We start from the raw sequence: 15,437 nt of genomic DNA on the forward strand, positions 1-15,437 counted from the left end.
GCATCATGCTGATACCAAAGCTGGGCAGAGACACAACCAAAAAAGAGAATTTTAGACCAATATCCTTGATGAATATTGATGCAAAAATCCTCAATAAATTACCGGCAAACCGAATCCAGCAGCACATCAGACAGCTTATCCACCATGATGAAGAGGACTTCATCCCTGAGATGCAAGGCTGGTTCAATCTACGCAAATCAATAAATGTAATCCAGCATATAAACAGAACCAAAGTCAAAAACCACATGATTATCTCAATACGTGAAGAAAAGGACTTTGACAAAATTCAACAACCCTTCATGCTAAAAACTCTCAATAAATTAGGTATTGATGGGTCGTATCTCAAAATAATAAGAGCTATTTATGACAAACCCACAGCCAATATCATACTGAATGGGCAAAAACTGGAAGCATTCATTTTGAAAACTGGCACAAGACAGGGATGCCCTCTCTCACCACTTCTATTCAACATAGTGTTGGAAGTTCTGGCCAGGGCAATTAGGCAAGAGAAGGAAATCAAGGGTATTCAATTAGGAAAAAAGGAAGCCAAATTGTCCCTGTTTGCAGATGACGTGATAGTATATCTAGAAAACCCCATTGTCTCAGCCCAAAATCTCCTTAAGCTGATAAGCAACTTCAGCAAAGTCTCAGGATACAAAATCAATGGACAAAAATCACAAGCATCCTTATACATCAATAACAGACAAACAGAGAGCCAAATCATGAGTGAACTCCCATTCACAATTGCTTCAAAGAGAATAAAATACCTAGTAATCCAACTTCCAAGGGATGTGAAGGACCTCTTCAAGGAGAAAACTACAAACCACTGCTCAAGGAAATAAAAGAGGATACAAACAAATGGAAGAACATTCCATGCTCATGGGTAGGAAGAATCAATATCATGAAAATGGCCATCCTTCCCAAGGTAATTTACAGATTCAATGCCATCCCCATCAAGTTACCAATGACTTTCTGCACAGAATTGGAAAAAACTACTTTAAAGTTCATATGGAACCAAAAAAGAGCCCGCATGACCAAGTCAATCCTAAGCCAAAAGAACAAAGCTGGAGGCATCACGCTACCTGACTTCAAACTATACTACAAGGCTACAGTAACCAAAACAGCATGGTACTGGTACCAAACAGAGATCTAGATCAATGGAACAGAACAGAGCCGTCAGAAATAATGCCACATATCTACAACAATCTGATCTTTGACAAACTTGACAAAAACAAGAAATGGAGAAAGGATTCCCTATTTAATAAATGGTGCTGGGAAAACTGGCTAGCCACATGTAGAAAGCTGAAACTGGATCCCTTCCTTACACCTTATACAAAAATCAACTCAAGATGGATTAAAGACTTAAACGTTAGACCTAAAACCATAAAAACCCTAGAAGAAAACCTAGGCAATACCATTCAGGACATAGGCATGGGCAAGGACTTCATGTCTAAAACACCAAAAGCAATGGCCACAAAAGCCAAAATTGACAAATGGGATCTAATTAAACTAAAGAGCTTCTGCACAGTAAAGGAAACTACCATCAGAGTGAACAGGCAACCTACAAAATGGGAGAAAATTTTCGCAACCTACTCATCTGACAAAGGGATAATATCCAGAATCTACAATGAACTCCAACAAATTTACAAGAAAACACCAAACAACCCCATCAAAAAGTGGGCGAAGGACATGAACAGACACTCCTCCAAAGAAGACATTTATGCAGACAAAAAACACATGAAAAAATGCTCACCATCACTGGCCATCAGAGAAAGGCAAATCAAAACCACAATGAGATACCATCTCACACCAGTTAGAATGGCAATCATTAAAAAGTCAGGAAACAACAGGTGCTGGAGAGGATGTGGAGAAATAGGAACACTTTTACACTGTTGGTGGGACTGTAAACTAGTTCAACCCTTGTGGAAGTCACTGTGGCGATTCCTCAGGGATCTAGAACTAGAAATTCCATTTGACCCAGCCATCCCATTACTGGGTATATACCCAAAGGACTATAAATCATGCTGCTATGAAGACACATGCACACGTATGTTTATTGCGGCATTATACCCAATAGCAAAGACTTGGAAGCAACCCAAATGTCCAACAACGATAGACTGGATTAAGAAAAGGTGGCACATATACACCATGGAATACCAGGCAGCCATAAAAAATGATGAGTTCATATCCTTTGTAGGGACATGGATGAAATTGGAAATCATCGTTCTCAGTAAACTATCGCAAGAACGAAAAGCCAAACACCACATATTCTCACTCATAGGTGCTAATTGAACAATGAGAACACATGGACACAGGAAGCGGAACATCATACTTCGGGGACTGTTGTGGGGTGGGGCGAGGGGCGAGGGACAGCATTGGGAGATATACCTAATGCTAGATGACGAGTTGGTGGGTGCAGCGCACCAGCATGGCACATGTATACACATGTAGCTTACCTGCAAGTTGTGCACATGTACCATGGAGCCTAAAGTATAATAATAATAATAATAATAATAATAATGATAAAAAGAAAAAAAATCAAAAAAAAAAGAAAGGGATAAATTCCTCGACACATACACTCTCCCATGCCTAAACCAGGAAGAAATTGAATCTCTGAGTAGACTAATAACAGGAGCTGAAGTTGTGGCAATAATCAATAGCTTACCAACCAAAAAGAGTCCAGGATCAGATGGGTTCACAGCCGAATTCTACCAGAGGTCCAAGGAGGAACTGGAACCATTACTTCAGAAACTATTCCAATCAATAGAAAAAGAGGGAATCCTTCCTAACTCATTTTATGAGGCCAGCATCATGCTGATACCAAAGCTGGGCAGAGACACAACCAAAAAAGAGAATTTTAGACCAATATCCTTGATGAATATTGATGCAAAAATCCTCAATAAATTACCGGCAAACCGAATCCAGCAGCACATCAGACAGCTTATCCACCATGATCAAGTGGGCTTCATCCCTGAGATGCAAGGCTGGTTCAATATACGCAAATCAATAAATGTAATCCAGCATATAAACAGAACCAAAGTCAAAAACCACATGATTATCTCAATACGTGAAGAAAAGGACTTTGACAAAATTCAACAACCCTTCATGCTAAAAACTCTCAATAAATTAGGTATTGATGGGTCGTATCTCAAAATAATAAGAGCTATTTATGACAAACCCACAGCCAATATCATACTGAATGGGCAAAAACTGGAAGCATTCACTTTGAAAACTGGCACAAGACAGGGATGCCCTCTCTCACCACTTCTATTCAACATAGTGTTGGAAGTTCTGGCCAGGGCAATTAGGCAAGAGAAGGAAATCAAGGGTATTCAATTAGGAAAAAAGGAAGCCAAATTGTCCCTGTTTGCAGATGACGTGATAGTATATCTAGAAAACCCCATTGTCTCAGCCCAAAATCTCCTTAAGCTGATAAGCAACTTCAGCAAAGTCTCAGGATACAAAATCAATGGACAAAAATCACAAGCATTCTTATACATCAATAACAGACAAACAGAGAGCCAAATCATGAGTGAACTCCCATTCACAATTGCTTCAAAGAGAATAAAATACCTAGGAATCCAACTTACAAGGGATGTGAAGGACCTCTTCAAGGAGAAAACTACAAACCACTGCTCAAGGAAATAAAAGAGGATACAAACAAATGGAAGAACATTCCATGCTCATGGGTAGGAAGAATCAATATCATGAAAATGGCCATCCTTCCCAAGGTAATTTACAGATTCAATGCCATCCCCATCAAGTTACCCATGACTTTCTGCACAGAATTGGAAAAAACTACTTTAAAGTTCATATGGAACCAAAAAAGAGCCCGCATGACCAAGTCAATCCTAAGCCAAAAGAACAAAGCTGGAGGCATCACGCTACCTGACTTCAAACTATACTACAAGGCTACAGTAACCAAAACAGCATGGTACTGGTACCAAACAGAGATCTAGATCAATGGAACAGAACAGAGCCGTCAGAAATAATGCCACATATCTACAACAATCTGATCTTTGACAAACTTGACAAAAACAAGAAATGGAGAAAGGATTCCCTATTTAATAAATGGTGCTGGGAAAACTGGCTAGCCACATGTAGAAAGCTGAAACTGGATCCCTTCCTTACACCTTATACAAAAATCAACTCAAGATGGATTAAAGACTTAAACGTTAGACCTAAAACCATAAAAACCCTAGAAGAAAACCTAGGCAATACCATTCAGGACATAGGCATGGGCAAGGACTTCATGTCTAAAACACCAAAAGCAATGGCCACAAAAGCCAAAATTGACAAATGGGATCTAATTAAACTAAAGAGCTTCTGCACAGTAAAGGAAACTACCATCAGAGTGAACAGGCAACCTACAAAATGGGAGAAAATTTTCGCAACCTACTCATCTGACAAAGGGATAATATCCAGAATCTACAATGAACTCCAACAAATTTACAAGAAAACACCAAACAACCCCATCAAAAAGTGGGCGAAGGACATGAACAGACACTCCTCCAAAGAAGACATTTATGCAGACAAAAAACACATGAAAAAATGCTCACCATCACTGGCCATCAGAGAAAGGCAAATCAAAACCACAATGAGATACCATCTCACACCAGTTAGAATGGCAATCATTAAAAAGTCAGGAAACAACAGGTGCTGGAGAGGATGTGGAGAAATAGGAACACTTTTACACTGTTGGTGGGACTGTAAACTAGTTCAACCCTTGTGGAAGTCACTGTGGCGATTCCTCAGGGATCTAGAACTAGAAATTCCATTTGACCCAGCCATCCCATTACTGGGTATATACCCAAAGGACTATAAATCATGCTGCTATGAAGACACATGCACACGTATGTTTATTGCGGCATTATACCCAATAGCAAAGACTTGGAAGCAACCCAAATGTCCAACAACGATAGACTGGATTAAGAAAAGGTGGCACATATACACCATGGAATACCAGGCAGCCATAAAAAATGATGAGTTCATATCCTTTGTAGGGACATGGATGAAATTGGAAATCATCGTTCTCAGTAAACTATCGCAAGAACGAAAAGCCAAACACCACATATTCTCACTCATAGGTGCTAATTGAACAATGAGAACACATGGACACAGGAAGCGGAACATCATACTTCGGGGACTGTTGTGGGGTGGGGCGAGGGGCGAGGGACAGCATTGGGAGATATACCTAATGCTAGATGACGAGTTGGTGGGTGCAGCGCACCAGCATGGCACATGTATACACATGTAGCTTACCTGCAAGTTGTGCACATGTACCATGGAGCCTAAAGTATAATAATAATAATAATAATAATAATAATGATAAAAAGAAAAAAAATCAAAAAAAAAAGAAAGGGATAAATTCCTCGACACATACACTCTCCCATGCCTAAACCAGGAAGAAATTGAATCTCTGAGTAGACTAATAACAGGAGCTGAAGTTGTGGCAATAATCAATAGCTTACCAACCAAAAAGAGTCCAGGATCAGATGGGTTCACAGCCGAATTCTACCAGAGGTCCAAGGAGGAACTGGAACCATTACTTCAGAAACTATTCCAATCAATAGAAAAAGAGGGAATCCTTCCTAACTCATTTTATGAGGCCAGCATCATGCTGATACCAAAGCTGGGCAGAGACACAACCAAAAAAGAGAATTTTAGACCAATATCCTTGATGAATATTGATGCAAAAATCCTCAATAAATTACCGGCAAACCGAATCCAGCAGCACATCAGACAGCTTATCCACCATGATCAAGTGGGCTTCATCCCTGAGATGCAAGGCTGGTTCAATATACGCAAATCAATAAATGTAATCCAGCATATAAACAGAACCAAAGTCAAAAACCACATGATTATCTCAATACGTGAAGAAAAGGACTTTGACAAAATTCAACAACCCTTCATGCTAAAAACTCTCAATAAATTAGGTATTGATGGGTCGTATCTCAAAATAATAAGAGCTATTTATGACAAACCCACAGCCAATATCATACTGAATGGGCAAAAACTGGAAGCATTCACTTTGAAAACTGGCACAAGACAGGGATGCCCTCTCTCACCACTTCTATTCAACATAGTGTTGGAAGTTCTGGCCAGGGCAATTAGGCAAGAGAAGGAAATCAAGGGTATTCAATTAGGAAAAAAGGAAGCCAAATTGTCCCTGTTTGCAGATGACGTGATAGTATATCTAGAAAACCCCATTGTCTCAGCCCAAAATCTCCTTAAGCTGATAAGCAACTTCAGCAAAGTCTCAGGATACAAAATCAATGGACAAAAATCACAAGCATTCTTATACATCAATAACAGACAAACAGAGAGCCAAATCATGAGTGAACTCCCATTCACAATTGCTTCAAAGAGAATAAAATACCTAGGAATCCAACTTCCAAGGGATGTGAAGGACCTCTTCAAGGAGAAAACTACAAACCACTGCTCAAGGAAATAAAAGAGGATACAAACAAATGGAAGAACATTCCATGCTCATGGGTAGGAAGAATCAATATCATGAAAATGGCCATCCTTCCCAAGGTAATTTACAGATTCAATGCCATCCCCATCAAGTTACCACTGACTTTCTGCACAGAATTGGAAAAAACTACTTTAAAGTTCATATGGAACCAAAAAAGAGCCCGCATGACCAAGTCAATCCTAAGCCAAAAGAACAAAGCTGGAGGCATCACGCTACCTGACTTCAAACTATACTACAAGGCTACAGTAACCAAAACAGCATGGTACTGGTACCAAACAGAGATCTAGATCAATGGAACAGAACAGAGCCGTCAGAAATAATGCCACATATCTACAACAATCTGATCTTTGACAAACTTGACAAAAACAAGAAATGGAGAAAGGATTCCCTATTTAATAAATGGTGCTGGGAAAACTGGCTAGCCACATGTAGAAAGCTGAAACTGGATCCCTTCCTTACACCTTATACAAAAATCAACTCAAGATGGATTAAAGACTTAAACGTTAGACCTAAAACCATAAAAACCCTAGAAGAAAACCTAGGCAATACCATTCAGGACATAGGCATGGGCAAGGACTTTATGTCTAAAACACCAAAAGCAATGGCAACAAAAGCCAAAATTGACAAATGGGATCTAATTAAACTAAAGAGCTTCTGCACAGCAAAGGAAACTACCATCAGAGTGAACAGGCAACCTACAAAATGGGAGAAAATTTTCGCAACCTACTCATCTGACAAAGGGATAATATCCAGAATCTACAATGAACTCCAACAAATTTACAAGAAAACACCAAACAACCCCATCAAAAAGTGGGCGAAGGACATGAACAGACACTCCTCCAAAGAAGACATTTATGCAGACAAAAAACACATGAAAAAATGCTCACCATCACTGGCCATCAGAGAAATGCAAATCAAAACCACAATGAGATACCATCTCACACCAGTTAGAATGGCAATCATTAAAAAGTCAGGAAACAACAGGTGCTGGAGAGGATGTGGAGAAATAGGAACACTTTTACACTGTTGGTGGGACTGTAAACTAGTTCAACCCTTGTGGAAGTCACTGTGGCGATTCCTCAGGGATCTAGAACTAGAAATTCCATTTGACCCAGCCATCCCATTACTGGGTATATACCCAAAGGACTATAAATCATGCTGCTATGAAGACACATGCAGACGTATGTTTATTGCGGCATTATACCCAATAGCAAAGATTTGGAAGCAACCCAAATGTCCAACAACGATAGACTGGATTAAGAAAAGGTGGCACATATACACCATGGAGTACCAGGCAGCCACAAAAAATGATGAGTTCATATCCTTTGTAGGGACATGGATGAAATTGGAAATCATCGTTCTCAGTAAACTATCGCAAGAACGAAAAGCCAAACACCACATATTCTCACTCATAGGTGAGAATTGAACAATGAGAACACATGGACACAGGAAGGGGAACATCATACTTCGGGGACTGTTGTGGGGTGGGGCGAGGGGCGAGGGACAGCATTGGGAGATATACCTAATGCTAGATGACGAGTTGGTGGGTGCAGCGCACCAGCATGGCACATGTATACACATGTAGCTTACCTGCAAGTTGTGCACATGTACCATGGAGCCTAAAGTATAATAATAATAATAATAATAATAATGATAAAAAGAAAAAAAATTAAAAAAAAAAGAAAGGGATAAATTCCTCGACACATACACTCTCCCATGCCTAAACCAGGAAGAAATTGAATCTCTGAGTAGACTAATAACAGGAGCTGAAATTGTGGCAATAATCAATAGCTTACCAACCAAAAAGAGTCCAGGATCAGATGGGTTCACAGTTGAATTCTACCACAGGTCCAAGGAGGAACTGGAACCATTACTTCAGAAACTATTCCAATCAATAGAAAAAGAGGGAATCCTTCCTAACTCATTTTATGAGGCCAGCATCATGCTGATACCAAAGCTGGGCAGAGACACAACCAAAAAAGAGAATTTTAGACCAATATCCTTGATGAATATTGATGCAAAAATCCTCAATAAATTACCGGCAAACCGAATCCAGCAGCACATCAGACAGCTTATCCACCATGATGAAGAGGACTTCATCCCTGAGATGCAAGGCTGGTTCAATATACGCAAATCAATAAATGTAATCCAGCATATAAACAGAACCAAAGTCAAAAACCACATGATTATCTCAATACGTGAAGAAAAGGACTTTGACAAAATTCAACAACCCTTCATGCTAAAAACTCTCAATAAATTAGGTATTGATGGGTCGTATCTCAAAATAATAAGAGCTATTTATGACAAACCCACAGCCAATATCATACTGAATGGGCAAAAACTGGAAGCATTCACTTTGAAAACTGGCACAAGACAGGGATGCCCTCTCTCACCACTTCTATTCAACATAGTGTTGGAAGTTCTGGCCAGGGCAATTAGGCAAGAGAAGGAAATCAAGGGTATTCAATTAGGAAAAAAGGAAGCCAAATTGTCCCTGTTTGCAGATGACGTGATAGTATATCTAGAAAACCCCATTGTCTCAGCCCAAAATCTCCTTAAGCTGATAAGCAACTTCAGCAAAGTCTCAGGATACAAAATCAATGGACAAAAATCACAAGCATCCTTATACATCAATAACAGACAAACAGAGAGCCAAATCATGAGTGAACTCCCATTCACAATTGCTTCAAAGAGAATAAAATACCTAGTAATCCAACTTCCAAGGGATGTGAAGGACCTCTTCAAGGAGAAAACTACAAACCACTGCTCAAGGAAATAAAAGAGGATACAAACAAATGGAAGAACATTCCATGCTCATGGGTAGGAAGAATCAATATCATGAAAATGGCCATCCTTCCCAAGGTAATTTACAGATTCAATGCCATCCCCATCAAGTTACCAATGACTTTCTGCACAGAATTGGAAAAAACTACTTTAAAGTTCATATGGAACCAAAAAAGAGCCCGCATGACCAAGTCAATCCTAAGCCAAAAGAACAAAGCTGGAGGCATCACGCTACCTGACTTCAAACTATACTACAAGGCTACAGTAACCAAAACAGCATGGTACTGGTACCAAACAGAGATCTAGATCAATGGAACAGAACAGAGCCGTCAGAAATAATGCCACATATCTACAACAATCTGATCTTTGACAAACTTGACAAAAACAAGAAATGGAGAAAGGATTCCCTATTTAATAAATGGTGCTGGGAAAACTGGCTAGCCACATGTAGAAAGCTGAAACTGGATCCCTTCCTTACACCTTATACAAAAATCAACTCAAGATGGATTAAAGACTTAAACGTTAGACCTAAAACCATAAAAACCCTAGAAGAAAACCTAGGCAATACCATTCAGGACATAGGCATGGGCAAGGACTTCATGTCTAAAACACCAAAAGCAATGGCCACAAAAGCCAAAATTGACAAATGGGATCTAATTAAACTAAAGAGCTTCTGCACAGTAAAGGAAACTACCATCAGAGTGAACAGGCAACCTACAAAATGGGAGAAAATTTTCGCAACCTACTCATCTGACAAAGGGATAATATCCAGAATCTACAATGAACTCCAACAAATTTACAAGAAAACACCAAACAACCCCATCAAAAAGTGGGCGAAGGACATGAACAGACACTCCTCCAAAGAAGACATTTATGCAGACAAAAAACACATGAAAAAATGCTCACCATCACTGGCCATCAGAGAAAGGCAAATCAAAACCACAATGAGATACCATCTCACACCAGTTAGAATGGCAATCATTAAAAAGTCAGGAAACAACAGGTGCTGGAGAGGATGTGGAGAAATAGGAACACTTTTACACTGTTGGTGGGACTGTAAACTAGTTCAACCCTTGTGGAAGTCACTGTGGCGATTCCTCAGGGATCTAGAACTAGAAATTCCATTGGACCCAGCCATCCCATTACTGGGTATATACCCAAAGGACTATAAATCATGCTGCTATGAAGACACATGCACACGTATGTTTATTGCGGCATTATACCCAATAGCAAAGACTTGGAAGCAACCCAAATGTCCAACAACGATAGACTGGATTAAGAAAAGGTGGCACATATACACCATGGAATACCAGGCAGCCATAAAAAATGATGAGTTCATATCCTTTGTAGGGACATGGATGAAATTGGAAATCATCGTTCTCAGTAAACTATCGCAAGAACGAAAAGCCAAACACCACATATTCTCACTCATAGGTGCTAATTGAACAATGAGAACACATGGACACAGGAAGCGGAACATCATACTTCGGGGACTGTTGTGGGGTGGGGCGAGGGGCGAGGGACAGCATTGGGAGATATACCTAATGCTAGATGACGAGTTGGTGGGTGCAGCGCACCAGCATGGCACATGTATACACATGTAGCTTACCTGCAAGTTGTGCACATGTACCATGGAGCCTAAAGTATAATAATAATAATAATAATAATAATAATGATAAAAAGAAAAAAAATCAAAAAAAAAAGAAAGGGATAAATTCCTCGACACATACACTCTCCCATGCCTAAACCAGGAAGAAATTGAATCTCTGAGTAGACTAATAACAGGAGCTGAAGTTGTGGCAATAATCAATAGCTTACCAACCAAAAAGAGTCCAGGATCAGATGGGTTCACAGCCGAATTCTACCAGAGGTCCAAGGAGGAACTGGAACCATTACTTCAGAAACTATTCCAATCAATAGAAAAAGAGGGAATCCTTCCTAACTCATTTTATGAGGCCAGCATCATGCTGATACCAAAGCTGGGCAGAGACACAACCAAAAAAGAGAATTTTAGACCAATATCCTTGATGAATATTGATGCAAAAATCCTCAATAAATTACCGGCAAACCGAATCCAGCAGCACATCAGACAGCTTATCCACCATGATCAAGTGGGCTTCATCCCTGAGATGCAAGGCTGGTTCAATATACGCAAATCAATAAATGTAATCCAGCATATAAACAGAACCAAAGTCAAAAACCACATGATTATCTCAATACGTGAAGAAAAGGACTTTGACAAAATTCAACAACCCTTCATGCTAAAAACTCTCAATAAATTAGGTATTGATGGGTCGTATCTCAAAATAATAAGAGCTATTTATGACAAACCCACAGCCAATATCATACTGAATGGGCAAAAACTGGAAGCATTCACTTTGAAAACTGGCACAAGACAGGGATGCCCTCTCTCACCACTTCTATTCAAAATAGTGTTGGAAGTTCTGGCCAGGGCAATTAGGCAAGAGAAGGAAATCAAGGGTATTCAATTAGGAAAAAAGGAAGCCAAATTGTCCCTGTTTGCAGATGACGTGATAGTATATCTAGAAAACCCCATTGTCTCAGCCCAAAATCTCCTTAAGCTGATAAGCAACTTCAGCAAAGTCTCAGGATACAAAATCAATGGACAAAAATCACAAGCATTCTTATACATCAATAACAGACAAACAGAGAGCCAAATCATGAGTGAACTCCCATTCACAATTGCTTCAAAGAGAATAAAATACCTAGGAATCCAACTTCCAAGGGATGTGAAGGACCTCTTCAAGGAGAAAACTACAAACCACTGCTCAAGGAAATAAAAGAGGATACAAACAAATGGAAGAACATTCCATGCTCATGGGTAGGAAGAATCAATATCATGAAAATGGCCATCCTTCCCAAGGTAATTTACAGATTCAATGCCATCCCCATCAAGTTACCAATGACTTTCTTCACAGAATTGGAAAAAACTACTTTAAAGTTCATATGGAACCAAAAAAGAGCCCGCATGACCAAGTCAATCCTAAGCCAAAAGAACAAAGCTGGAGGCATCACGCTACCTGACTTCAAACTATACTACAAGGCTACAGTAACCAAAACAGCATGGTACTGGTACCAAACAGAGATCTAGATCAATGGAACAGAACAGAGCCGTCAGAAATAATGCCACATATCTACAACAATCTGATCATTGACAAACTTGACAAAAACAAGAAATGGAGAAAGGATTCCCTATTTAATAAATGGTGCTGGGAAAACTGGCTAGCCACATGTAGAAAGCTGAAACTGGATCCCTTCCTTACACCTTATACAAAAATCAACTCAAGATGGATTAAAGACTTAAACGTTAGACCTAAAACCATAAAAACCCTAGAAGAAAACCTAGGCAATACCATTCAGGACATAGGCATGGGCAAGGACTTCATGTCTAAAACACCAAAAGCAATGGCAACAAAAGCCAAAATTGACAAATGGGATCTAATTAAACTAAAGAGCTTCTGCACAGCAAAGGAAACTACCATCAGAGTGAACAGGCAACCTACAAAATGGGAGAAAATTTTCGCAACCTACTCATCTGACAAAGAGATAATATCCAGAATCTACAATGAACTCCAACAAATTTACAAGAAAACACCAAACAACCCCATCAAAAAGTGGGCGAAGGACATGAACAGACACTCCTCCAAAGAAGACATTTATGCAGACAAAAAACACATGAAAAAATGCTCACCATCACTGGCCATCAGAGAAATGCAAATCAAAACCACAATGAGATACCATCTCACACCAGTTAGAATGGCAATCATTAAAAAGTCAGGAAACAACAGGTGCTGGAGAGGATGTGGAGAAATAGGAACACTTTTACACTGTTGGTGGGACTGTAAACTAGTTCAACCCTTGTGGAAGTCACTGTGGCGATTCCTCAGGGATCTAGAACTAGAAATTCCATTTGACCCAGCCATCCCATTACTGGGTATATACCCAAAGGACTATAAATCATGCTGCTATGAAGACACATGCAGACGTATGTTTATTGCGGCATTATACCCAATAGCAAAGACTTGGAAGCAACCCAAATGTCCAACAACGATAGACTGGATTAAGAAAAGGTGGCACATATACACCATGGAGTACCAGGCAGCCATAAAAAATGATGAGTTCATATCCTTTGTAGGGACATGGATAAAATTGGAAATCATCGTTCTCAGTAAACTATCGCAAGAACGAAAAGCCAAACACCACATATTCTCACTCATAGGTGAGAATTGAACAATGAGAACACATGGACACAGGAAGGGGAACATCATACTTCGGGGACTGTTGTGGGGTGGGGCGAGGGGCGAGGGACAGCATTGGGAGATATACCTAATGCTAGATGACGAGTTGGTGGGTGCAGCGCACCAGCATGGCACATGTATACACATGTAGCTTACCTGCAAGTTGTGCACATGTACCATGGAGCCTAAAGTATAATAATAATAATAATAATAATAATGATAAAAAGAAAAAAAATTAAAAAAAAAAGAAAGGGATAAATTCCTCGACACATACACTCTCCCATGCCTAAACCAGGAAGAAATTGAATCTCTGAGTAGACTAATAACAGGAGCTGAAATTGTGGCAATAATCAATAGCTTACCAACCAAAAAGAGTCCAGGATCAGATGGGTTCACAGTTGAATTCTACCAGAGGTCCAAGGAGGAACTGGAACCATTACTTCAGAAACTATTCCAATCAATAGAAAAAGAGGGAATCCTTCCTAACTCATTTTATGAGGCCAGCATCATGCTGATACCAAAGCTGGGCAGAGACACAACCAAAAAAGAGAATTTTAGACCAATATCCTTGATGAATATTGATGCAAAAATCCTCAATAAATTACCGGCAAACCGAATCCAGCAGCACATCAGACAGCTTATCCACCATGATGAAGAGGACTTCATCCCTGAGATGCAAGGCTGGTTCAATCTACGCAAATCAATAAATGTAATCCAGCATATAAACAGAACCAAAGTCAAAAACCACATGATTATCTCAATACGTGAAGAAAAGGACTTTGACAAAATTCAACAACCCTTCATGCTAAAAACTCTCAATAAATTAGGTATTGATGGGTCGTATCTCAAAATAATAAGAGCTATTTATGACAAACCCACAGCCAATATCATACTGAATGGGCAAAAACTGGAAGCATTCATTTTGAAAACTGGCACAAGACAGGGATGCCCTCTCTCACCACTTCTATTCAACATAGTGTTGGAAGTTCTGGCCAGGGCAATTAGGCAAGAGAAGGAAATCAAGGGTATTCAATTAGGAAAAAAGGAAGTCAAATTGTCCCTGTTTGCAGATGACGTGATAGTATATCTAGAAAACCCCATTGTCTCAGCCCAAACTCTCCTTAAGCTGATAAGCAACTTCAGCAAAGTCTCAGGATACAAAATCAATGGACAAAAATCACAAGCATTCTTATACATCAATAACAGACAAACAGAGAGCCAAATCATGAGTGAACTCCCATTCACAATTGCTTCAAAGAGAATAAAATACCTAGGAATCCAACTTACAAGGGATGTGAAGGACCTCTTCAAGGAGAAAACTACAAACCACTGCTCAAGGAAATAAAAGAGGATACAAACAAATGGAAGAACATTCCATGCTCATGGGTAGGAAGAATCAATATCATGAAAATGGCCATCCTTCCCAAGGTAATTTACAGATTCAATGCCATCCCCATCAAGTTACCAATGACTTTCTGCACAGAATTGGAAAAAACTACTTTAAAGTTCATATGGAACCAAAAAAGAGCCCGCATGACCAAGTCAATCCTAAGCCAAAAGAACAAAGCTGGAGGCATCACGCTACCTGACTTCAAACTATACTACAAGGCTACAGTAACCAAAACAGAATGGTACTGGTACCAAACAGAGATCTAGATCAATGGAACAGAACAGAGCCGTCAGAAATAATGCCACATATCTACAACAATCTGATCTTTGACAAACTTGACAAAAACAAGAAATGGAGAAAGGATTCCCTATTTAATAAATGGTGCTGGGAAAACTGGCTAGCCACATGTAGAAAGCTGAAACTGGATCCCTTCCTTACACCTTATACAAAAATCAACTCAAGATGGATTAAAGACTTAAACGTTAGACCTAAAACCATAAAAACCCTAGAAGAAAACCTAGGCAAT

Source organism: Pongo abelii, chromosome 11 (genome assembly GCF_028885655.2).
Source record: "Pongo abelii isolate AG06213 chromosome 11, NHGRI_mPonAbe1-v2.0_pri, whole genome shotgun sequence".
Classification (NCBI taxonomy): domain Eukaryota; kingdom Metazoa; phylum Chordata; class Mammalia; order Primates; family Hominidae; genus Pongo; species Pongo abelii.